This window comes from Ovis aries, chromosome 19 (assembly GCF_016772045.2).
Source record: "Ovis aries strain OAR_USU_Benz2616 breed Rambouillet chromosome 19, ARS-UI_Ramb_v3.0, whole genome shotgun sequence".
NCBI lineage: Eukaryota > Metazoa > Chordata > Mammalia > Artiodactyla > Bovidae > Ovis > Ovis aries.
The window spans coordinates 6,470,312-6,497,642 of NC_056072.1; the positions used below are offsets into that span (position 1 = coordinate 6,470,312).

At 42.8% G+C, this 27,331-nt stretch overlaps 1 protein-coding gene, 1 long non-coding RNA gene and 1 other non-coding gene across 3 annotated transcripts in view; 1 reads left to right on the top strand and 2 right to left on the bottom strand.

Annotated features, from left to right (window-relative positions):
* The window catches only part of LOC132658200 (uncharacterized), a 40,694-nt gene extending 22,572 nt beyond the window's left edge, over nucleotides 1-18,122 (bottom strand). The window contains exons 1-3 of the long non-coding RNA XR_009597481.1: nucleotides 14,758-18,122; nucleotides 12,135-14,671; nucleotides 1-10,134 (exon numbers count right to left, since the gene is read on the bottom strand). The exon at nucleotides 1-10,134 is cut by the window's left edge and continues 20,230 nt beyond it. This is a non-coding gene — a long non-coding RNA (uncharacterized LOC132658200). The remainder of the gene's footprint in view (nucleotides 10,135-12,134; nucleotides 14,672-14,757) is intronic.
* OSBPL10 (oxysterol binding protein like 10) overlaps nucleotides 1-27,331 on the bottom strand; it is a 342,133-nt gene that overhangs the window by 292,845 nt on the left and 21,957 nt on the right. The window lies entirely within an intron of this gene.
* TRNAK-CUU (transfer RNA lysine (anticodon CUU)) lies at nucleotides 16,955-17,027 on the top strand. The gene has a single exon. It is a non-coding gene; the product is annotated as a tRNA-Lys (tRNA).

The window sequence follows — 27,331 nt, forward strand, 5'->3', positions numbered from 1 at the left end:
CAGTCAAAGCAAATACACAGCCCAATCAGCCAACACAGTTTTGTCTTTTCTGACTATTTCTACTGTGATGAGATGGGTTAGATAGCATCACCGATTCAAAGGACATGAATCTGAGCAAACTCCAGGAGATAGTAAAGGACAGGGAAGCCTGGTGTGCTGCAGTCCATGGGGTCTCAAAGAGTCGGACAGCACTTAGCAGCTGAACAACAATTATTCATATTATAAAATTTTCTATTTAACAGTTTGTAGGTGTATAATTATATGGCATTACTTCAGTTCAGTTCAGTTCAGTTCAGTTGCTCAGTCGTGTCCGACTCTTTGTGACCCCATGAATCGCAGCACGCCAGGCCTCCCTGTCCATCACCAACACCCGGAGTTCACTCAGACTCACATCCATCGAGTCCGTGATGCCATCCAGCCATCTCATCCTCGGTCGTCCCCTTCTCCCACTGCCCCCAGTTCCTCCCAGCATCAGAGTCCTTTCCAATGAGTCAACTCTTCGCATGAGGTGGCCAAAGTACTGGAGTTTCAGCTTTAGCATCATTCCCTCCAAAGAAATCCCAGGGTTGATCTCCTTCAGAATGGACTGGTTGGATCTCCTTGCAGTCCAAGGGACTCTCAAGAGTCTTCTCCAACACCACAGTTCAAAAGCATCAATTCTTCGGCATTAGTTATGTTCAAAATCTTGTGTAACCATCACTATTATCTATTCACAAAACTTTTCTGTCTTCAATCTTTTTGGCTGTGCTTCAGGGCATACAGGATCTTAATTCCCCAACCAGGAATAGAACTTATGCCCCTTCACTGTCAGCGGAGTCTTAACCACAGGACCACCAGGAAAGTCCTCCAAAATTTCATCACCCCAAACAGAAACTCTGTACCCATTTAGCAATAACTTCCGATCCCCATTCCCAAGCCCCTGGTGCCCTCTGTCTCTAGGAATTTCATATGGGTGGAATCCTATCGTGTTTGTCCTTTTGTGCCTGGCTTACCTGACTTGGCACAGTGCTCTCAAGCCTCATCCACACTGTCGTGTGCCTCAGAACCATACCAGCCTATGGTGAACCACGGTCCAGTACATGGAGGGACCACATTTTGCTCACCCAGTCATCGGTGGGACACTTGGGCTGTTTCTACTTTTTCGCTCTTGTGACTAGCACTGCAGTGAACACTGTCACACAAGTGTCTGCTCAAGTGCCTGCTGCCAATTCTTTCGGGTATACACCTCGGAGTGGAACTGCTGGGTCACACAACAGATGGTTTCTTCATAGTTTAAAAGGAAAAAATTAATTTTTTCGTGATTATAAAAGCAATAGGCATTCATTGAGGAAGCTCTGAAGAATAATTATACCACCCAAAGAAAACCACTGCTAATGTTGTGGACTATGCCATGAAAATTTTACTGTCCAGTTAGACACAGATGGATATTTTCACTCACACCAGCTTTTTCCCCCTTGACATTATTTTAGGAGCATGAACTCTGCTGTCATTAAAAGTTCTTCAGAAACATCATTTAATATCTGAATAGTATTTCATCAGGTGGAGCATAATTTTCTTAACTATTCCCCTATTTAGGATATTCCCCTATTTAGGCTATTCCCCATTTTTCATGGTCATAAATAACATCAGTGAACAACTCCACGCATTATTAGTATTCTGGTGGACTTCTCTAATTGCCATCAGATGATATATTAGAATCACTGGGTCAAACTACATGAACACTCTTAAGGTTGATAAAGACTGTACATCTGGGACTTCCCTCATGGTCCAGTGGCTAAGACCCTGCACTCCCAATCAATGCAGGGGACCCGGGTTCAATCCTTGGTCAGGGATCTAGATCCCACATGCTACAACTAAGAATTCATATGCAACCAAGAATTCATATGCCACAACTAAAGATCTCACAGGCTGCAAGAAAGATCAAAGATGCTGCATGCTAAGGATCTTTGGCAACTAAGGCCCAGCACGGTCAAATGAACAAATAAATATTTTTTTTTAAAAAAGACTGTACATCTGTCTTCCATCAGTGTCATATCAATCTGCATTCCCTCCAGGAAATGCTAAATGTCATGTTTTAATGTAAAAAGAACATAAATTATTAAAATTAAAAATGGTAAAAAGTATAATAAAATATTATCAAAATTAAAAGTGAACAGGAGAATAGAACTGTTTTTACACTGTGTGTGGTAACAACTTTCTTTGCAAGAATGCAGACACGGGGGAAGGGGACAGTGGGACAGAGAGCAGCATGAAGCAGGCACACCCCCCACGTGTAAAGCACAGCCGGCAGGAAGTGTGCTCACCCCGGTGCTCTGTGACAGCCTAGGGGGTGGCACCGGGGGGAGGCTCAAGTCGGAGGGGACATAACACACTTGCAGCTGGCTCGCACTGCTGTACAGCGGAGGCCTACACAATGCTACAAAGCAATTACCCTCCAATTACAAGAAATTTCAAAAAAAGAATGTGACCAGACTAGACGACCGGAGAGGTGAGCTTCTGTCAAAATAAGTTTTCAAGTGGAAAGCCCTATTCTGAATTAACAGACCTGCCAAAGCACCAATATATTCACACAGAGACACGTGGAGAGGAAGATTGGTAGAAAACCACCTTCTTCCTTATAGCGGCCCTCACTTCCCAATGCTCCCCTGTCATTTCCACCCAACCTTGGATAGATTTAAAGGCAACTCTAATGCCTACAACATATTTACTTAGAAAAATCCAGAGCTTGGGCTTTAGTAGAAAGGGCAGGTCCACCCTCCACCACTTTACCAACAAACACATCAAGAAACCAAATGGTGATTTTAAAACAAATCCCATGAGTGACACCCACTTGTCACTTAGAGACAAGCCCCATCCAGGCCAGGGTGGGGGCTTCACATGAACAGGGAACAAGCCACACCCACAAAGTGGACTCGGGAGTCACTACGCAGAAGGCGATTCCCTAAACTTCCCTTCCACATCAGCCAGCAAGGGGTCAAAACCCCACCAGGGACTTGGGTCTACGCTACGGTCCCACTGGCAGCACCAGCAACCGGGGGCCCAGAGTCCCCACAGACGTGCTCTGGGGACCATGCAGACCAGAGCTCCCGATGACAGTCAGCAGGAGACACAGGATCCAGCCTCAAGTCCACGAGTCCACTTGGTTTCGGCCAGAAAACGGTGTTTTGTTTTATTTTGGGTTTTTTGGTCCTCTTTTGGTTTGTTTTTTAATTTTGAACCAGATGCCTATCTTTAAAAAATAAGAGCTTCTCACAAAAATCCACACCTGGCTCCTCTTAAATAGCCAAGGACGTCAACCTTAGGCCCACACTGAAGCCGCGGCAGCGAGAGGCCAGAGCTGAGCAGCGGCTCCCCTGTCCAATGTGGGGTGTGGACCCACAGCCCGGCTTCCTGACCACTCAGGACCCCAAGACCACCACCCTTGACCTGGAGCTGGAGGGCCTAAGCTCTGCAAAGCGTTTGCTCTTATGACCCTTGTCTGATGGGAATAATGTGTTATTATACATGGTTATTTTTCAAAAGTCTGCAGATCCCACAGCAACTAATAAAATCCAAATTACTGAAATGCATAACTGAATTCAGACTACCTCGTGCTGTGAGGTATCTCCTGAAACAGCAGACACTATCAAGTATTAAGAAGGGAGGAGGAACTCAAAATTTTTATTTTACTAATAACAAAAAAGATCAGAGACCACTCAGTTAAAAAGTTTGTAGGACATCCCTGGTAGTTGAGTGGATGAGAATCCGCCTGCCAATACAGGGGACACAGGTTGGATCCGTGGTCCGGGAAGATCCCACATGTCACAGGGCAACTGAGCCCACACGCCTCAACAAGGGAAGCCACCACAGTGAGAAGCCCACGCACCTTAATGAAGACCTAGCACAGTCAAAGGTAAATCATTTAATACTTGAATAAATTTATTTTTTAATTGAAGTAGAGCTGATTCACAGTGTTGTGCCGATCTCTATTGTACAGCAAAGTGACTCAGCTATACACATACATTCTTTTTTTATATTCAAACTACTTTTTTTAGATTTTATTTTTACTTCCTGCCTTCTGTGTACAAAATATGGGGCTTCCTATCATGGACACAATAATAAGTAAGACATGGCTTCAGCATCATGGGCAGATGGACAGACCTGCCGTGTGAAAAGTACCACCACACACAGCGGGACAAGGTGGTAACAGCTCCTGCCTGTGTGTAGCCCTTACCAAAGGACAGAGCGCCTGGGACGTCCCTGGGGGTCCATGGTTGGGATTCCATGCCTCTACTGCCAATGGCACAGGTTTGATCCCTGGTCAGGGAACTAAGATTCCACAGGCTATGCAGCACAGCCCAAAAAAAAAAAAACACACAGCACCTGCCAGGCTTCGGGGGTGGGGGGGCAGACAGGAAGCGAGACGGGGGGTGGGACACTGGGGCTGAGTACTGCGCACCACTGTACTAGAGCATGTATTTGATTGGAGATCATGGAAAGCTGCTAAGAGCTTTACGGATTCCACTGGCTTTGGGACAGTCCCCATGGAGACGGTGCTGAAGAATACAAGCTTGGGTTCAGGAAGGCCAGTAATATCATATGTGAAATGAATCGCCAGTCCAGGTTCGATGGACGATACAGGATGCTCGGGGCTGGTGCACTGGGATGACCCAGAGGGATGGTACGGGGAGGGAGGAGGGAGAGGGGTTCAGGATGGGGAACACGTGTACACCCGTGGTGGATTCATATTGATGTATGGCAAAACCAGTACAATATTGTAAAGTAATTAGCCTCCAATTAAAATAAACAAATTTATATTTTAAAAAAGAAGATGACCATGAGTGTCCAGGCCAGAGTGAGGAGCATCTACACCAAGGCAAAGGGCAGGAAGAAGGGTAGAGAGGCAGCGAGGGCTCAGGTGGCTGTTTAAGTATCGGACAGAGAATGAGACAGAGTCACACAAGTTCTGGCGTCAGCAATTCAGCGGATGTCATTGCCGTGAAGCCAAGACAAGAAATATGAGTGCGATGATTAAGGAGGGTGAACGGGGCTTGGATCTAGGAGGATAGTGGAAGTCTAAAGAAGGCCAAGACATGAGATCAGCCCTCGGAACAACCTCGCGGGGCAGAAGAGACTCAATGTAAACATTCCACAGACGGAGCCGAGTGTGACACCCAGAGAGGAGAGACAGAGGAGCCTGTCTTGGGTCGTGCTCCCTAGAAGAAGAGCCTGAGGTGGCAATTCTTGCACCAGTGGGTGCTGGAGAAAGAGGAGAAACTTGTAGCAAAGTGGGGGAGTTGCATGGACAGGGAAAGGTGAGGGCTGAGAGCAGGCCAGCTGCCGTCTGATCTGGCAGGGAGCTCCGGAGTTACCTGGACTATAGACTTTGTGCTTCTCAGAGGCTAAGGGCTGGGTTTTATTCCCCAATCACTGACATCAGTCACTGATGTCCACCACTCAGTACAGGGCACTCCAAGGTAGGGAATAAGACGTTTCCTTCCAGTCGTCTCCAGGGTATGGAGCTGCTCTCCAGCAAGGCAGAATCTTCCAGTGAAGGATCCAGGCATGAGGTGTTAGCAGCTGGCCCTGCTGCAGCCAAGCATGGGGCACACAAGGCCAAGAGGGGGATCCAGGCAGGGTACCGACAACATCTGCTACAGAAGCCACTCCAGAAGTCCATGAGAACAACACCGAGGGAGAAGAGAGAAAGGTCCCTCTTGACCATGAATCTTTCCATCTTTCTGCCTCCCTGGAAATTGGCAGGAGGTTAACAAATTTATCTCCACAAGGTGCTTGAGCACCTCTGAAAAGCCTCGAGCATGCCGTGCAACTTTGCAACCCAGGCTGAAGGCTGCTCTCCCAGGCATTGGGGTGGCTGTTCCCTGGTACAAACAGCAGCCCGTGGTTCCATCTGCCTTCTGCCCAGGAGCCCTCCAGCCTCAGAGTGGATTTCCCCGACCACACCCGAGCAATAAACGGGCAGCCATCCTCAGCCATATAACTGACAACATTCCTCCAATTTTTACAGTGCTTTTTATGCTCACCTTATAAAGTTTCATGTTTTACTTTCCAGATTTCATTGTGTGCACTCAATGTGTCCCAGGAGTACGGCCAAGCAGTTTTAATTTTCCAAGAAGTACTTCTCTGCTTCTCCTTTCCACTACAGCACAGCTGAGAAATTGGAAAAGGCCCCCAAAGCAAGATTTCTGGGCAACCTGAACAATTTGCTCCAAGATATTCAAGCAGGAATGAACTTCAGGGGAGCTTCCAGAACCCTGGCTGAAGCCCCAGCCCCTGTCTTCATGTATTTAGAGGGTACATCTCTGGCAATACAAAGCTGAACAAGCAAATTCCAAAGGAATGAGATGAACCTTACAAGAAAAGACTATCTGATTACCCGAGGGCGGAAGCAGAAGGTACTCTGTAAGATGCCAGAGAAATCCTGAATCACCAACCACATCCAAAAGGAAACAGATGCTCAAATCAACTAATTCATTAATTATGATTTACCCTTTGATTAAACTCACAGATCAAGTTTCTGATAATACTAGGTCAGAGTTTTGTGGAGGACAGGTTGGTTTCTTAACCAACACAAATCTGCCTCAATTGTCTTTCCTAAAATACACGCATCAGTGATTTCATGAAGAAATGCACTCATCAACAGAAAAACCAGGGGAATGAAAGTTACAATAGCGATAACCTACCCTTACAGAATACCTTGCATGTGCCCAGAGCTGTGTAAGGAGCTGGAGTGTTTACATTCCTCTTCATGCTTGGGAACATAGTGCAGGAAACACCTAAGGCTAATGAATCCCTACCTCACACCACCCATACAGGAGTCCAGAAAGATTACGGACTTAATTCAGAAAGGTAAACATCTGGAACTTTCAGCAGAAAATAAAGAATATTCTTCTAAGGGGAACCCTCTTACACTATTAGTGTGGAGGTTCCTCAAAAAACTAAACACAGAGCTACTGTATGATCCAACAATCCCACTCCTGGGCATATGTCCAGACAAAACCATAATTCAAAAGATACATGCACCTCTGTGTTCACAGGAGCACTATTTACAGCAGCCAAGACCGGGAAGCAACCTAAATGTCCATCAGCAGATGAATGGATAAAGAAGAAATGGTACATATACACAATGGAATATTACTCAGCCACCAAAAGAAGAAATGATGCCATCTGCCACTACACAGATGGACCTAGAGAGGACCATACAAAGCGAAGTAAGTCAGACAAGCGACAAGCCACAAATACCATACGATACCACTTATACGTGGAATCTAAAATATGATGCATATTTAAAATGAACTTATATACGAAACAGAAACAGACTCATAGACCAGAGAACAGACTTGTAGACGGGGTGCAGGGGAGGGTTGGATTGAGAATTTAGGGTTAGCAGATGCAGACTATTATATATAGGATGGATAAACAACAAAGTCCTACTGTATAGCACAAGGAATTATATTCAATATCCTGCAATAAATTTTAACAGAAAAGAGTATGAAAAAGAATATTTACATAACTAAGTCACCCTGCTGTACAGCAAAAATTAACACAACATTATAAATCAACTATACTCCAGTCTTTTAAAAGAGTGTATTTCTAACCAGGAAAGAAAATACAGAAATCCCGTCACAGTAAAATTAAGAACCTTTTGACCTGAGGTTGCCATCTGTGGACTGACTGGGTTTAGACTGGAGCTGGGAGCTACTCTTAGGGAAAAATCTGAGTTGTCAGTTGTGCTGTGGGTTGACACAGTGATCTGAGAATCAGCAGTTTTTAAAAAGTAGGTCTCTGCAGGAAATTCTACTTATGCTTGTTTGTGTTTGCATCCCAGGCATCTGAGATGAGCCTGCCAGAAGTAATGGCTGTTTCTGTCAGTGAAGGGAGCAGCTGTCAGCATGGGGAAGCATAATAAAGATAATACAAAAATAATAAGAATTTGTTTTCCAAATGCATCACAAATAAAGCTAAAAGACAAGCTACCAATTAAGAAAAGATATCTGTAGCACATACATTCAACAAAGGATAAGTATTCAGAACATATAAAGAACTCATAAACTGGACTTCCCTGGTAGTCCAGAGGCTAAGATTTCATGCTCCCAATGCAGGGGCCAGGTTCAATCCCAGGTCAGGGAACAAGATCCCACATACAAGAACTAAGACCCGGCACAGTCAAATAAATAAATTTTTAAAAAACAAAAATAGAAGTCATAAACCAATGTGAAAAACATGAATAACCTACTAGATAACTGAGCAAAAAGACACAAGCTGGAATTTCACAAAAGAGGAAAAAAAATGATGCTTGAACAAATGAAAAGCGACTCTCTTTCTGAGAATCATATATACACAAATTAAAACATCAAGGAGCTACTATTTATACCCAGTAGCTTAGCAAAATTAAGAAGTCTAATCACAGACATATAAAACAAATGCATAGTTACCAAACAGGAAAGGGAGAGGGAGCGGGGCATAAATCAGGAGTTTGGAATTGACATATACACGCTACTACATATAAAATAGATACATAAAAAGGTCCTACTGTATAGCACAGGGCACTATACTCAATATTCTATAACAACCTATAATGAAAAAGAATCTGAAAAAGTGTATACATATATATGTATATATAACTGAATCATTGTGCTATACATTCAACACTAAAACAGCATTGTCAACCGGTTATGCTTCAATGTTTTAAAAAGACAAGAAAAAATAATCACCTATTCACTCTATGACAGTATAAAACTGCAAAGTGGAAACAAACAGTAAATAAATGAATTTTTGGATTATATGCAGTATTATTACCAATCTCATTTTGACTGATGAGGAAACTGAGGTTTAGAAATAACTTCCAAGCAAGCAGGTAAATGAAAGGCACAAAGCTGGGCTTTTAATTAATGCCCAGACTTTTAAGACTATGCTAGACTGCAAGGTTCCCACCAGGAAGAAAAGAATTACAGACAATTCATCAGATCCAGCTCTTCTTACAGGACACCTGTGCCTTCCAGGAGTGGTGGGACGTAAGCAGCCTTCGTTCAGGACTTCTCAGCTCTACAGTCACGGTCTCGGGGTTTTTTTTAACATCTTCTTAACATGTGGTTATACTGAACAAAATCTTTTTTTAAAAAATAGCAGAAAAAAATCCTTTAAAATTCAAGGAAATTTGCAATTTAAAGAACACCTATGATGAAGCATCTTCATTCAGTTTTTCAAACGCAGAGAGCTCCCTGGTACAGGCGAGAAGCCACGCCATAGTGCACTGATGGTTGGGCTGAGAAATCATTTTATGGAAAAGGTGATAAAGTAATCAGGTCCTGGGTCTTCTTTCCTGGCTGGCTCTCAGCTTTTGAGCTCTCTCTCACACCTCCACACTCTAAGCAGATGTGCTCCCTCCAGAAAGAATTCTTTGCCTACCACATCCAGAGCTGGTACCCCTCCACCATGCTCCCTCTGTGCCCCAGGACTCCACGCCACACCCAGGGTCTCTTTCCCAGTCCACTGTTCCCCCAGGGAGGGACCCACCAAACACCTCCAAGTCACACGTGGCAGATGGTGAACAATGAACAAACAAACAACAATCCTGCCGTGACACCTGTCCACATAAAGGAAGGGTGGTAACGGGAAGAACACGGCCACTACAGTCAGACTGCCCCCTGCTCCAATGTCCATTTTGAGATCAGCTGGCTCAGCTCAAATACGATCTTACTAAAACCTGCCTGCCTTTGGTGATTATTAGGATTAGAGGCGATAATGTATGTGAAAATGGGTCCCCACGTGATTTTAAGCTGCGGCTTCCCATTCAACAATGGGGGTGGGGAGTGGGGGGCTTCCCCGATGGCTCAGCAGGTCAAGAATCCACCTGCAATGCAGGAGATGCAGGTTTGATTCCTGGGTCGGGAAGGTCCCCTGGAGGGAACGGCAGCCCACTCCAGTATTCTTGCCTGGAGAATCCTATGGATGGAGGAGCCTGGCAGGCTACAGTCTATGGGGTTGCAAAGAGGAGGACATGACTGAAGCAGCTTAGCACAAGCACGTGGTGGTGGGGTTGGGGGTCACATCCTGCTTCAGCTGGTCCAGGACAGGAAGGATTTGGTAACATCGTACCCAACACGTCTCCTGTGTAGGCAGGTTCCAGAACCCCTGTGAAGGAGAGAACAAGGCAGGTGCCAGCATGTACCCTTGCTGTATCCAAAACTCATCCACATCACTTAATAACCTGGCCCCAGAGAGTGGGCACTGGCTTCTTATCATCAAGTCGCACCAAGCTTTCCCCACCCTCTTCCTTCTGCCCCTCAAACATCTCAATGACCTTGAAAAAAGATCTGCCTGAACTTTCAGATAAGTCACTATATGTAAATATACAAACGTGAGTGTGTGTGTGTGTGTGTGTGTGTGTGACAGAGACAGAGAGATGGAGGAAGAGAAAGGAGGAAGGAAGGATGGAAGGGAGAGACAAAACAAAAATTTAGGGACAAGAAGCAAGAAAGTGATTCTTTTTCCTATCAGAGAATTTAGCAACTTCAGGTTCTGGTTAATTCATTAACAGAAAAGCTAAACAGGAATTTGTTTTCAACTCCAGCTGTTGCACCCAACTGGTCTTCTATTTCTAGCACGTACTTAGCATAATGAAATCCTCAACAACAAAAATCATTCAGATTTTGGGGGGGCAGTGTGGCATGTGGGATCTTTAAGTTTCCTGACCAGGGATCAAACCCACGCCTCCTGCTTTGGAAGCATGGCATCTTAACTGCTAAACCACGAGGGAAGTCTCATCCTTCTTTTAAGCCCAAGACAGTCAAATGTCAAAGGTGCCCATCTACCAGCCCTCTCATTTCTCCTGCACATAAACCCCCACTGACAGTAGTCTCAAAATGGGAGGGAAATGGATCAGAGAGAGGATGCCCTGGCCAAGATGCTGAGACTCTTAAGAGAGTGAGCCCAACGGCCTCTGAGCCCCTTTTACTCTACCTGGCTACAAAGAGCCTTTGTGCATTGATGTCATCTGGCTAAAAATGAGAAATAAGAAAGACCTCCAAATTCCACGAGGAAGGCTCATCATTGCTTTGCAGCAATGATTTTAAAGCCACAGACTCAACGATGAGAGGCAATCAGTGCCCGATAAGACAACTACACAGACGAGCCCCAACATGTTATGTTGACTAGAAGAAGACAGGCAGTAGCGACTGTACCCACTGTCTGGTTCCATTTATATGAAATATTAAACTAAGCAAAACTCATCTCCAGTGGGAGAAAACGGACTGGTGGCTGCCCGTGATGGGAGGGGCTGGGGCACCAGAACTTTCTGGGCAGGTGGTGATGTTTTGTACCTTGAGGGCTTTGAGTGACAAGTGTATGCAGCTGTCAAAACTCAGCGAAAGTACACTTAAGATTCATGCATTTCACTGTGAGATTTTACATCAAGAAAAAAAACAGCAAACAAAGATCATTAACGATATTTGTTCATGATAGGCATGTTAAAATATTTACAAGGCAGTGTACTGACATTGGAAACTTACTTAGAAATGTATAAACAGATAAAAAGGGGACTTCCTTTGTGGTTCAGTGTTTAGGGCTCTGTGGTTTCACTGCCAGGGCCCAGGTTCAATCCTTGATCAGGGAACAAAGATCTTGTAAGTTGCACACCACAGTGGAAAAAAAGAGAGAGAAAGAAAGAAAAAGAAGACGGGTTGATGAATGGATACATGGGAAGCTATGCACTAAAGCAGGTATAATCAAATGTTCCTTATAGGGATTTCCCTCGTGGTCCAGTGGTTAAGACCTTGTTTTCCAGTGCAAGGGACGGGGGCTTGATCCCTGATCAGAGAGCTAAGATCCCACATGTCTTGAAGCCCTAAAACCAGTACACAAAACAGAAGCAATACTGTAACAAATTCAGTAAAGGCTTTAAAAACGGTCCACATCAAAAAAAAATCTCTGAAGAAAATTAAAATTTTTAAAATGTTCATTACAGAATCCAAATGATCACTATATGTGTGTTCCCTGTACAACTCTATATACCTTCCTATATGTCTGCAATTTTTTCATATAAAATGATCAGGGAGCGAGGGGCAAGTGAGACATACAGGGGATGAAGAAGGTAAGCTAAGGCTAAGAAAAAGCACAGAAGCTACTGTACTTACCGGGGTTTAAGGCAGCTGTGAGCTGCTCAGACAAATGAAAAAGAGAAACAGGGCAATGCTGAGCACAAGAGCAGTCATTCACTGGGCAACCACCACGCATGAGAAGTGTGTGTTAGACAGTCTGCTGATTTTGCAATCACCACCTCCCTGCAAGGTAAGCATATTATCATTTTATGGAGGAGCAGATTGAAACTCAGAGTGGAGTAATAACATACCTGTGGTTATGAGGCTGGAAACTGGAACTGGCTCTGCCAGCCTCAAAACTCCAAGGCTACAGAGGAAAAAGCAACATAAACTCAGCATTTCTTCCCTCTTTCCAAGGTGAGGACCATGCCAAGGGCACAGGCATGGCCAACGGCCACTCCTGCCCAGCAGTGCCACCTGCCACCCAGTGGGTAACAGCACCGACAGTTGCCCTGAATTCCAGTCACTGAATTCTCCCAACGGTCCCCATGAGCCTCCCACACTCAATTCCCCTTCTGTTCTTTGTACTGCAAGAATCTACCTACCCACCAGAAGTTTAGCCATCACCTCTGTGCATACACTCTGGGTCACAAATACTGCAAAGTTCAGCACCATCCAGTAGTTTTCCAGCCCACCCACCTTCTTGCTCTGCAGAGGTTAGAAAGTTAGACACTCCCTTCACTGACTCCCTTGCAGCTAGATTCTTCCAAGGAAACACACTCATGCAAGATTTTGGGGAGGGGGGGGACGGGAATGTGGATCATTTAAAAAGTCTTTATTGAATTTTGTTACAATATTGCTTGTGTTATTATTTTATGTTTTGATTTTTTTAGTCACAAAGCATATGGGGTCTTAGCTCCATGACCAAGCATCAAACCTGCACTCCCTGCATTAGAAGGTGAAGTCTTAGCCACCGGACAGCCATGCAAGATTTAAAAGGCAGAGGGGAATGACAGGAGACAGCAGCTACAGGTTAGGTCAGGACTTGCTGCAAGACAGTGGGAGGGGTGTCTGATGCCTTGGAGCAGCTGTGCAGAGGGTTTAGTGTTCTGTCTCTAGTGTCACAGGTACTGGGGCAGAAGTGAGTTAGAATCATGTTATGGCTGCAATCTGGACCTAAGCTGTGTCACCACTGAACATGAAGCATCAAAGCCTGGTTCTCCCAGAGATACTTTAAAACTGTCCAGTAAATCACCTATTGCTTAGACGGCTTAGAAGGAAGCTACTGTCTTTGACAAAGACCCTAACCTTGCCTGTGAGCAGCTCTGAGACTGCCTCCCAAGTTACAAGCCTACACCACTGCCTGCCAGGCAAGAAAACCCCCCAGAACAGGATGTTAGCTTCCCACTTTCCACGTTGGAGGGACTGCAGGAGAGGACGAAAGGAATGCATAGAACACATGACGGTCTGTCAGCTTCTAGGAATACATGCACAGACACCCAGAAAAGCAAACCTAGAAGAGACTTTCAAATATCCCAGGGACAAGAGAGCACACACAAAGTGAAGGCCTTTCAAGGACCCTGGACTGGGATCTGGAATAAAGCAGGTCATTCTTGGAGGCCCCTTCAGTGGGTAAGGATGATCTCATTCAAAAGCCATGTTGGCATGGTGATTTGAGGATAGTCTAATGATCTACAAAGGCATGAGATTTTTTTAACTATCACAGTTTACACAGATGTAAATATTTTTTTCCCTCCAAAGAAATACCCTCAGGGGCTCCTGGTTTATTGTCATTACCCAAAACCTTTAGCTCTGTTGAGACAAATCCATCTGCTCCAAGCATGGTTGCAAAACTGGGAAATAGCTGAAACCAAATCAGGGCCGTTTTTAGTCAAAAATGAGGTAAGACCACAAAGCAGTCAGAATTCTTTTCTGTGGTGGCTTGTCACTGGTTCTGAAGGCAATTCTAGGCGGGAAAAAAGGAGCTTTCAAAATAATTTGAGCAATGGCAGCACTGCTATAAAACGGACTCCTGCCATTCTTGCAGATACATATTTGAGAATTCATGTTTAGGAAAATACATCTTTAGCGTCACATCGTATAGAGGGAAACTGAAGTGTGGTCTTTGTTTCTTGGTTTATTTTGGGTGCACCAACCAAGAAGGAAAAAAAACAACAACGTGCTACAGTCTAGTTTCTGGAACTGTTGGCAAGGGTGCAGGCAGGCTCACGCCACCCTAAAACCTGGGGACCACAAAGGTGACTTAGAGCCACAGGGTGACTTTGGCATTGAATGGACCTGTACCTGAGTCACTGTGATCCGGGCTTAATTTCTTCCAATAGTTGGCCCTGTGACTACTGTTCTTTTGCATGGCTTAAGAAAAGAGTGAATTATAACTCTTTTATTGAAAAAGTCAAAAACAAAGAAAATGATACTGCTCCTCACAAATCAGTCCTTAAAAAATCTTCTCTGCCAAACCTCATTTATACCTTTTAGGGTTTACTAGATCGCAATGTACTTGCACCTGTCAGATATGTGGGTGCATCTTGCTCTTGAATAAAACCAACTGGTATGCATACACATCGAGGCTTTGCGAAAGGAAAAGCACAAAATGACAGGACTCAAAACCAAACCTAGATGTCCATCAGCAGTTGCAGTTCTGATGAGATGGATGAAAGCCATACAGAGTGAAGTAGGAGGTTCAAAAAAAGAAATGTACGAAAATGAAAGTACAGTGGTATGATCCCAAGAGCAGTGAGATTCGGGGAGATATTTTTCCCAAAAAAGCCATTTGGTTGTAACAACTGAGAAGTTATTGAAAAATGATACAAAAGCATCTTTCCAACTAAGGATGCTAAATCTCAACTGAGATGTTTATGTCCTGAGGACTGGATTCTCTCTCTCCTCCATCACCCATAGAAGCCAATGGGACTTCAAATCTTGTTTTCTAAAACACCACTAAGCCAGAGATCAGCAAAAAAAAAAAAAAAAAAAAAGACTCATAGCCCAAATCTGGCCCACCATTTGTTTTTTGTAAATAAAGTTTTATTGAAACCCAGCCACGCCTGTTTATTGACGTACTGTCCATGGTTGCTTTCGTGCTACAACAGCACAGTTGAAATTACTTACTATCTGGCCCTTAACAGAAAGAGTCTGCCAGCCCGACTCTTGGAGCCAGGGTATGGTCCAAGACACCATTCTTCAAGAGTGGAGGAGTGTGGGACTTCCCGGTGGTGCAGAGGTTAACAACCTGCCTTCTACTTACTGTAGGGGACACAAGTTCAATTCCTGGCCTGGGAACTGAGAACAACATGCCTCAGAACAGCTAAGCCAGCAAGCCACAACTAAAGATACCCATGCATCGCAACAAAGACTCAATGCAGCCAAAATATAAATAAATAAAGATTTTTTTAAAAAAAGAGTGGAGGTGCAAGAGAAACAAACATGTCACATCCATCCACCAGCACATCAAGGTCAGGGTAGAACCACTGCCAAATGACCAAAGAATATTCTGTCCTGAAGACCGAGGATGAGATGGCTGGATGGCATCACGGACTCGATGGACGTGAGTCTGAGTGAACCCTGGGAGTTGGTGATGGACAGGGAGGCCTGGCGCGCTGCGATTCATGGGGTCGCAAAGAGTCAGACACGACTGAGCGACTGAACTGAACTGAACTCAACTGAAGACCTGGGAGGAAACACCAGTCCCCAGGGAAATGCCTCAACTGTGCAATGCAACATAATCAGATTTAGCTAGGCACCTTTCAGGACTCAGAAGTGCATCTTCTATTCTAGCATCACCAGAAAGAGTGATGCTAGATACCTGTATATCTACAGATAGATTCGAAGCAGTTGTAAAAGCTGGTTTATTCATAATTTGGAAAAATAAAAGCAACTATTAAACCCAGTTCTCTTTGTAATATAGGGAACTCCCTGGAAGTTCAGTGGTTAGCACTTAGCACTTTCACTGCTGAAAGCCCAGGTTCATCCCTGATCAGGGAACTAAAATCCTGCAAGCTGCATGCCCAAAAGAAAAAAAAAAAAAAGTGACTTATTCTTTGCAATATATTAGAGGAAATTAACATCAGGCTCAGAGATAAGATATCCGAACACAATCTTTTAATACCCCGGGAACACAGGGTTCAAGAATAGCTCTCTTCACATTTTGAAATTGTTCTCCATCACTCAAAACAGCTAATAAATAAACCAGAACACTGAATGAATTTCAGGGCACCAGCCAGATAATGAGAAACCAGTGGGTATTCTTTGCTGTATAACGAAACCACAGGGCAGAAAGATCCTATTTAGCATCACTTTTCTGGAGTTTTTCCAAAATTGTCTGAGGAGCAGAGAGGCAGTTTCTTGTGCTAACTGTCACAAAGCCAGAGTATAACTTTGAACTAAATGTCATCTCTTTGGGGTTGCTTCCTTACCTGTGAGATGAGGGCAAGTTTATTTGAGGATCTTCAGGGTCCTGGAATGATGCCCTGGGAAGGAAAATGTCAGCCTCCGCCTGCCTTTTACTGTTTCTTTCTTTTGGAAAATGCTTCCAGAAAAAGACAGTGGTAAAACGTTAGGATTATTGCTGAGTTGTAACATGCGGTCACAGAGTTACTTAACAATCAGGTTCTCTTCAATGCAAAGAATAGAAAAGTTGCGTATCAGTTAAGAAGACCAAAACTCTCCCTCCTGGGGATCAGATGTATTCCACTGTAAAAACAGTTCTTCCAAACTCCTTGGCACAGAGGTGACCATCTTAGTGTCCGGCTGAAAACTTTTAAAATTACACAAAAAGCTTCCATGAGCAACAAACAGATCAAGATCCAGTGATTCTGCAAATCAGGAGCCTTGGAGATTCCTTCCTGAGCTTGCTTTTGGGTTTCAGCAACCTAACCAAGCACTCTCTCCCTGGAACTTCCCTGGTGGTCCAGTGGCTAAGACTCTGTGCTCTTAATGCAGGGGATCCAGGTTCAATCCCTGGTCAGGGAATCAGATCTCACATGCCACGACTAAAGATCCCATGTGCCACAGCCAAGATCTGGCACAAGTCACAAAAATAAGCAAATATTTTAAATAAATAAAACACCCTCCTCATGTCGCTCAGGATGTCAGAGGTACCACATAAAGTAAGGATGGCACCAGCCACACCCCACTGGTCATTCAGACCCTCAGATACCCTAATCAAGTTTAACAACATGATGTAAAATTTGTTTCTACTTTTAATACAGTTAAATTTATAATGTAGTGTTAGTTTCAGATGTGCAACTATATACACACATATATATATATTCTTTTTCAGATTCTTCTCCATCATAGGTTATTACAAGATACTGAATATAGTTCCCTGTGCTATAGAGTAGGTCCTTGTTGGTTATCTCTTTTATATACAGTAGTGTGTATCTGTTAATCCCAAACTCCTAATTTGTCCCTCCCTACCCTATCCTCTTTGGTAGCCATAAGTTTGTTTTCTATGTCTGTGGGTCTATTAACATGATATAAAATTAAATTAGAACCCTGAATTCAATCACATTCAGGATAACAAGAGCATTTGCATCAATTAGGATCCTAAACAGACTATGGAAATGAGATGCAATAGGGGAAAACAGTTTAAATATTTTGTTGTCTGGCCAAATTTCTAACTCAGATCCAATTGACCTCAATAAGAAAGCAAGGCTACAATGGACACCAGAAGGTTGCAAGTTAGTTTACAAAATGCAGCACCGCCTCCCCTACCCCACAGCTTGTAACTATTCAGTTCCCAGTAAGAATGGAAGTTTCGCTGCTCTGTCTCCCCTCCATCGGCTCAGAAACCAAGTGTCTCTGAACCTTCCTGACTTCTGGAAACTGCTACAAGAGACTGTGTGACCATCTCTCTCCCTCTCAAGGGTATAACCCACGTTCACTCACACACACACACACACATATACACACATAAAATGTTGCTCACCACTTGGGAGAAATTAACCACAAACCATCCTCTTTAATCCTTCTTCCTCATTTTGAAAGGAAAATACACTCCAAAGTCCAAAAAGAACTCACCCACAAAGAGTTGGAACACAACCTGCTTGCACACAAAAGCTGTCTGAAAATTAGCATAAACCACCTCATAGCTCAAAAATACCCAGGTGCCTCTCTCGGTTAATCATTCATCAGGAACCCAGAGCTTTATTTTTCTATTGTCCAGAGCCGTCTTAAGAGTCTCCATGTAGAACTCACTGCAAATGAATACTTCTAAGCAAGTCTGTAACAAACAGAATTCTCAAGCTCAGAATTCTCAAGCTGTTCCAATCAGCTGCTGGCTCAACCATCAAATACTGAAGACAAACCAGGCAAACACAAACCCCGTGGCTGCCTTCCTGGCATGACATTGTCACGAGCCACCAAACAAGGTAAGGAAGAACCCGAGTGCCAGCGAGGCTCCGGGAGAAAAGTGGACCCCCCACCCGCAGGAAGTTTGGGAGGCTGGTAGCTCTGAACTGTATCTTAGCAGGCAGATGTCACTTAAAATTTAAAATGTAATAAGAGAGGCTGGGGGGATGTGCAGAGAGTATATGGGAACTCTGCAGTTCCACTCAATTTTGCGTGAAACCTAAAACTGCTTTTTAAAAAAGAGTTTATTTTTAAAGAAAGAGAGGAGATCATTCTTGTCTTGTATTTCCTCTTTTTTCTGAATTTTCTGAGTTTTGTATAAGGAACATGAAATAATACTTTTATAACTAGACAGAAAAGTCATTAAAATAGAGAATAAGGGAATTCCCTGGTAGTCCAGTGGTCAGGACTCAGCATTTTCTCTGCCAAGAGCCCAGGTTCAATCCCCGGTAAGGGAACTAAGACCTCAGCACTGCCAAAAGACAAGGATGCAATAAAATGTGTATTAAGAAAAAAAAAAAAGACACAAAAGTCATCAAACTATACACTGAAAACAGGTACATCTGTCTGCTAATTATGCCTCCGTTCGGTTAATTTTAAGAAGTATTTTAAAAAGCCTTAGAGCTCTTATGTTTCACTGTAAACAGTATATATTACAGTGTATGTTATAATTTTTTAGAATTTTTATTGATGTATAGTTGATGTATAATATTACATAAGTTACAGGTGTACAAAATGGTGATTCACGATTTATAATGGTTATATTCCATTTAGTTTTTATAAAATATTGGCTGTATTCTCTGTGCTGTAAATATATTCTTGTTCAGTTCAGTCGCTCAGTCATGTCCAACTTTTTGAGACCCCATGAATCGCAGCACGCCAGGCCTCTTTGTCCATCACCAACTCCCAGAGTTTACTCAAACTCATGTCCATTGAGTCAGTGATGCCACCCAACCATCTCATCCTCTGTCATCCCCTTCTCCTCCAGACTTCAATCTTTCCCAGCATCAGGGCCTTTTCCAATGAGTCAGTTCTTCACATCAGGTGGCCAAAGGACTGGAGTTTCAGCTTCAGCATCAGTCCTTCCAATGAACACTCAGGACTGATCTTTAGGATGGACTGGTTGGATCTCCTTGCAGTCCAAGGGACTCTCAAGAGTCTTCTCCAACACCACAGTTCAAAAGTATCAGTTCTTCGACGCTCAGCTTTCTTTATAGTCCAACTCTCCCATCCATACATGACTACTGGAAAAACCACAGCCTTAACTAGACAGACCTTTGTTGGCAAAGTATTGTCTCTGCTTTTTAATATGCTGTCTAGGTTGGTCATAACTTTCCTTCCAAGGAGTAAGCGTCTTTTAACTTAAATACATTCTTGTGGCTATTTTTAAATTAAATTTTACTGGAATATAGTTGCTTTACAGTGTTGCGTTAGTTTGTGGCATATTTTCTACATAATAGTTCATACTTCTTAATTCCTCACCCTCTCTTGCCCCTCCTCCCATGTATGTTATAATCTTCACGGAAAGTTAATTTCTATAAACCGGCAGTAGATATTCCTGTTAAACTTGTTAGTGTACTCCTGCAAGATAATTCAGAGAAGGAAATGGCAACCCACTCCAGTATTCTCACCTGGAGAATCCCAGGAACGGGGGAGCCTGGTGGGCTGCCGTCTATGGGGTCGCACAGAGTTGGACACGACTGAAGCGATTTAGCAGCAGCACCAGCAGCAGCAAGATAATTAATTAAAGTAAGTTCTCTATTCTCGGTGCCATCAATTTGAGACCTGGGGTCCTGGAGCCTACCATCACTAACAATTATAATTCTGGAGACTAAATGGCTTGCCAAGCAAATAATAAGTTACTGTGTAATGAATACAGAGTTTCAGTTTAGGGGGATGGAAACCTTCTAGAGATAAAGAATGGCCACAGTTTCACAACAGTTTGAGTGTCCTTAATGTCACTGAACTGTCCATTTCAAAAAGGTTGAAGGGGACTTCCCTGGTGGTCCAGTGGTTAAGAATCTGCCTGCCAATGCAGGGGACACAGTTTCAGTCCCCTGTCTAGGAAGATTATAGATGCTGCAGGGCAACTACGCCTGTGTGCCACACCACTGAGCCCACGCTCTAGGGCCCATGCTCGGCAACAAAGAAGCCACCGCAACGAGAAGCCCGCGCCCCGCACCTTGAGAGAGCCTGCACGCAGCAGCCAAGACCCAGGGCAGTCAAAAATGAACAGCAAAATAAATACAGTTTATGTCATATATATTTCACCATAAAAAAGTAACTTTAGCTTCTCCCTAAACAGTTTTTTCCCTGGTGGCTCAGACAGTAAAGCATCTGCCTACAATGCGGGAGACCCGGGTTCAATCCCTGGGTTGGGAAGATCTCCTGGAGAAGGAAATGGCAACCTACTCCAGTATTCTTGCCTGGAAAATCCCATGGACAGAGAAGCCTGGTGGGCTACAGTCCATGGGGTCGCAAAGAGTCAGCCACAACTGAGCGACTTCACTTTCACTTTGAACAGTGTCTTGAAGACGTCGCACTGTAATGGGAACCAACAAGGCAGGGGCGTCTGCCAGGTGGCTTGGGTGCCTCTCCCAGCAAGAAGCCTAAACTTAGGGTTTCAGTCTCTTCCATATCACTAGCTGTAATGCAACGTTCCTGAGACAAACCCTGTCCACTTGGTGATTTCCACAGAATTCACAGAGGCACGGAGAGGTGCGCCCAGGGAAACACATGCAAACCAGGACAAGGCGAACTCCCAAATCGTGCCATTGCTGCTCTGACTCCATTCACCCTAAAGAATATTTATTGAGAGCCTACTACAGCCCCGTGTTGTGCCAGGACTTGTAGCCAACACCTGCTCCCCGGGATCATGCAATATAGTGACATTTTACGCAAACTACTCAATGACTTGATAATTTCAAATAATATTATGGGGCGGGGGGAATGGACTGGGAGTTTGGGATGAGCAGATGTCAACGATTACATATGAATGGATAAACAAAGAGGTCCTACTATATAGCACAGGAAACTATATTCCATATTTTATGATAAACCATAATGAAAAAGAATATGAGAAAGAATATACATATATAACAATCATTTTGCTGTACACCAGAAATTCACACTACATTGTAAATCAACTATGCTTCAATTAGAAAATATAAATAAATAAAGCATCAAATCAAATAACATCACAGGACACGGTGTGACTCATGTTTCTCAAAGAAGGCAAGCGCTTTCTTGTTTACTTTTCAATTTTTTTTCTTTGTACTCTGAAACGATTCAAACTTACAGAGAGTTGAAAAACTATTACAGAGAACTCCTGTGTACTGCGTGTGTGCCAAGTCGCTCAGTCGTGTCCAACTCTTTGCAACCCCATGGACTGCAGGCCACCAGGCTCCTCTGTCCACGGGATTCTCCAGGCGAGAATGCTGGAGTGGGTTGCCAAGCGCTGCTCCAGGGGATCTTCGTGACCCAGGGATCTAATCCCCATCTCCAGCACTGGCAGGTGGGTTCTTTCTTTACCATGAGCACCACCTGCATAGCCCAACATCTCCTTCACCCATACTCAACAGGCACTGATGCTCTGGCACTTGCTTTTGCCTAACTCTGGCTCTCTCCCTCTCCTCTCCTCCCTTGCCCCTGCCTTTCCGCCCCTCCATCCACACCTAACCAGCTCCCTCCTCCTTACAGACTGGTTTTCTGGAACCACTGTGAAGCACAGACATCTCCTTTTATTCTGAAATACTTTATTATGTATTTCCTAAGAACATTCTCTTATATAACCGCAGTGCAATTATTAATTCCTGACAGTTAACATGATTCAATAGAACTACCTAATACACACTCCATACTCTAATGTTGCCAATCGTCTGAACCGCTGGGAGAATGGGTGGTAAAACACGGATCCCAGGTCTTAAAATACTGATTTGAAGGCTCCTTCCTCAGCCACCCCGTGGACTAACAGCCTCCCAGGAGACCTGGTTTACTTCCCACAGGACCTTTCCTAAAGGACTCCAGGCAGAAGGAAATTCTCCCTGTGTTATTTAAGAAAGTTCTTAACAACCACCTCACATTCATGGTGTAACTTAGGCCTATTTTCCTTTTGTTTCAGTCACTGAAAGTCTCTGGATAAAAATATTTTCTTGTAATAAAATTCTGAAGCATCACTCTCCACCCCCCTCAATTAGAAATTGTTCAAATCCCAGTAGCCCTTCAGCTCGGTGCCTCTCTCAGCATCTTCAATTTAAAGCAATATTTCTCAACCTTTGTTATCATCGTCAGTTTCCTAGGGAGGCTTTTCAGACAAATTTCCTTCAGTGTCCTTCCCCTGCAACGAAATTAATACATGAGATAGACTGTACATCTTTTTATGAACTCTTATCTATATCTGCATTTTATACATTAAAAACTAACACATTTTCACTACCATCATCCCAGGAACCATTTTCTATCACCCTCATTTAGAATGCACAGTCTGACATCATTCACAAGCTGGGATGCGGAGAAAAGGAGAGAAATCAAGGTGTTGCCTCTGTGAGACCAGACCCCAGTCCAGCCTAGGGTCCTCAGTTGGGGGGGTCTAACGGAAGGCTCCGGAGAAGGCAATGGCACCCCACTCCAGTACTCTTGCCTGGAAAATCCTACGGACGGAAGAGCCTGGTGGGCTGCAGTCCATGGAGCCACAAAGAGTCAGACACGACTGAGCGACTTCACTTTGACTTTTCACTTTCATGCACTGGAGAAGGAAATGGCAACCCACTCCAGTGTTCTTGCCTAGAGAATCCCAGGGACGGGGGAGCCTGGTGGGCTGCCATCTATGGGGTCGCACAGAGTCGGACACGACTGAAGCGACTTAGCAGCAGCAGCAGCAACGGAAGGCTCAGAGGTCTAATGACCCCTTTTCTACAGATGTGGTCTGAGGTCCACCCCACCCCAAAAGAGGCTCAAAATATTTTGAAGATTTTGCATATTCAAAGCTGGAGTGGAAGTCTTAGCGGATACAGGGAAATCCGCCCCTTATTAAGGGGATGGATGAGCCTGGCTTACCTAAAGGCTTCTTGTACAGATGTCTCCCCAGGACTCAGTCTAGTTGGCACTCTTAATGGGGGAGTTCTGGTCTGAGAATATCTTCAGTGGCCATTCACCCACTCAGTAGAGTCAATGCACATATTTTGTCTTCTGGCTGTGCCACACAGCTTACAGAATGGAAGCCAAGCCCATGGCAGTGAAAGCCCCAAACGCTAACCAGGGAATTCCCAGAACCAGTGCATAATTCTTTTTATCAATCTTCAGTTGGTAATCAATATATTTACATTAATTCCGCATTGGACTGAGCTAAACTGTCCAAAACCATTTCCAAGTAGCTCTAAAACTGATTTTTCAGGAATTTACCTAAAATAATGGCAGGTGCCAGACAGTCAGGGAGAAGACCTCATAAAATAAAGCGAAGAGCACCCTGCCCTGTAACGTTTCTGTGCTTTCCCCCAAAATGGACAAATATCAAGCTCCTAGGACTTTATGCAGGTTATATTCAAGAAAATTAAATATACAAATAAGGCAGTCTGTGAAGGAACACAAATTAAGGGGAAATTTTGAATACATATGACATTGTAAGCAGGAGTTATGCTTTCTTTCTAGACCACGGCTCCAAAATTAAAAAATAAAGACTTTTTAAAGTCAATCAGGACATAGAAGAACTGAAAAAATATCAGTGAACTGCATCTAATTGACATTTACAGAACAATTCTCCCAATAATGAAACAATGCATATTATTTTCAAGTATACATGGAACATTCACCAAGATAGAACATAACCAAGGTCATAAAACAACCCATTTAAAAATTAAATAACTGAATTAATTCAAAGTACGTTCTCTGACCATAAGGAAATTAATGAGTAACAGAAAGATAACAGAAAAATCTTCAAACACTTGGAAATTAACACATTTCTAAATAATTCATGAGTCAAAGAGAAAGACTCAAGGGAAACTAGAAAATACTTTGAACCAAACTAAAATGAAGATACAGCATATCAGAACATGTGAAGGCGACTAAAGCAGTGTTTGAGGGAAACTTATAGCATTAAATATTTACACTAGAAACGATGAAAGAATTCAATAATGTAAGCTCCTGCTTTAAGAAACTAGGAAAAGAAGAAACTAAACATAAATAGCAGAAGGAAAGAATTTAGAAGATTAGCACAGAAGTAAAAAATTTTAAAATAGAAAACGATAGGAATTTCCTAGGGGGTCCGGTGGCTAAGACTCCATTCTCCCAATGCAGGGAGCCTGGCTTTGATTCTTGGTCAGGGAACTAGATCCCACAGGCTGCAACTAAAGATTCCACATGCTACAACAAACACTGAAGATCCTGTGTGGTGCAATTAAGACCAAGCTCAGCCAAATAAATAAATATTTTTAAAAAATAAAATAATAAAAACTACCAATGAAACAAAAAGCTGGTTCTTAGAAAGATCAGTAAGTAAATCTCTAGCAAGACTGTCAAGGACATAAAATTATCAACAACAGGAAAAAGAAAAAGGGAATATCACTATAGGCTTCAAAGATATTGAAAGGATAATAGGGAATAATAGAAGTAACTTTATACATCCTATAAATTCAACAATTTATAAGAAATGCACCAATTCCTCAAAAAGCATTTACTACCAAAACACACCCAAGATGAAACAGATAATCTGAATAGCTTTAGGACTATTTTTAAAATGAATCTGTAGTTAAAAACCCTTCCAAAATAAGAAATCTTCAGGCCAGATGGTTTCCCTGGTGATCTCTACCAAATATTTAAGGAAGAAATAACACCAACTCTACACAATTTCTTCCAGAAAATATAACAAGGATACTTCCCAACCCATTTTAAGGCCAACATTACCCTGATACCAAAACCAAAGACAGGATAAGAAAACTGTAAACAAATACTTTTCATAAAGAAAGATGCAAAAGTCCTTAACAAAATATTAGCAGACTGCATCCAACAACATTAAAAAGTATAACACACCATAACCAAGTGAGGTGTATCCCAGAATAGCCAGGCTGGTTCAAAATTCAAAAAGCAATCAATGTAATTTACCACATTAACAGCTGAAAGCAGCGATTAGAAAAGGGCCGGACAGTAACCATTTCAGTCTTTGCTGGCCTCAAAGTCTCTATTGCAACTACTTAACTTTGTCACTGTAGAGTGACAACAGACATGGGCAGTGTGTAAACAAACGGGCATGAGTGTGTTTCAATAACACTTTGCAAAAGCAGGTAGCAGACCCTTCTATAATACAGACATTCAACAAACTAGGAATAGAAGGAAACTATCTCAGCATAAGGAAGGCCATTCATGAAAAGTCCACAGCTAACACCATGCTCAATGGCAGAAGACTGAAGCTTTTTCCTCTAATATCAGGAACAAGGCAGGGATACCCACTCCCACCGTCTCTATTCAACAGAGGATCGGAGGTTCTGGCCAGAGTAACTAGACAGGAAAAAGAAATAAAAGGCATCCAAACTGGAAAGGAAGAAGTAAAATTAGCTTTGCAAATGACATGTATAACAACTACTGAAGACGCCACAAAAAATTTAAAAACCTGTCAGAAGTAATGAAAGAATTCAGCAAGGTTGGAAGATAAAAAAATCAACAGAGCAAGGGAGGCAGGAGGGAGGTTCAGGAAGAAGGGTACATGTATATACTTATGGCTGATTCATGCTGATATATGGTAAAAATCAACAAAGCATTGTAAAACAATATACTCTAATTAAAAACAAATTTTAGGGGGAAGGGAGGAAAAATATATAAATAAATAATTTTTTTAAATTAACAGGAAAAAAAAGGTTTTTGTTTACAAAGCATCAAAAAGAATACTTAATAATAAATCTAAACTATTATATTCAGTACCTTTCACTCAACAGCCTATAATGGAAAAGCAGCTGAAAACATATACATACATACATATATATAACTGAATTACTCTGTTGTACACCTGAAACTAACACATTATTGTAAATCAACTAAACATCAAAAAAACTTTTAGAAGAATAAACCTAACCAAAAGGGTGAGAACCTTATGCACTAAAAACTACAATACATTTCTGAAAGAAATTAAAGAAGATATAAATATATGGAAGCTAACCCACATGTCTTTGGATTGAAAGACTTAATATTTTTTTAAGACTTAATATCTTAAAGAAGCTCATACCAGCCAAAGTGATCTACAGATTCAGTGCAAACCCTAGCAAAATCCCAGTGGCATTTTTTTTTTTGCAGAAATAGAAAACTCTAAAATTCATACAGAATCTCAAGGGACCCTGAAGAACCAAAATAATTTTAAAAAAGAACAAGGATGACAGTTCTAATATCAAAACACATTACAAAGCTACAGTGATCATCTTAATGTGGTCCTGACATAAAGACAGACAAGTGGACCAATGAAATAGAATAGAAAGCCCATACAGCATGTGGTTCTCTGTGTGGTCATAGGATCTCTGAAAAAGGTGCCAAAAATACTCAGCAGGAAAAAAAGAGTCTCTTCAATAAGTGGTATGGGGAAAACTGGATATCCACATGCAAAAGAATGAAGTTGGGCCCTTATTTTACGCTGTATGCAAAATAACTCAAAACAGATTAAATATCTAAATATAAGACCTAAAACTATAAAACACCAAAAGAAAATATAGTAGAAAAGTTTCATGACATTGGATTTGGCAATGATTTCTTGACTATGCCACCAAAAGCAAAGGCAACAAAAGCAAAAACAGACAAACGGGACTATATCCAACTTTAAAATTCTTGGGCATCAAAGGACACAATCAACAGTGTGGAAAGGTAACCAGCGGAAGAGGAGAAAAGCTCTGAGCCCACGCCCAGTCCCAGAAGCAAGTCTATCATCACACAAAACTCCCAAGACACACTGC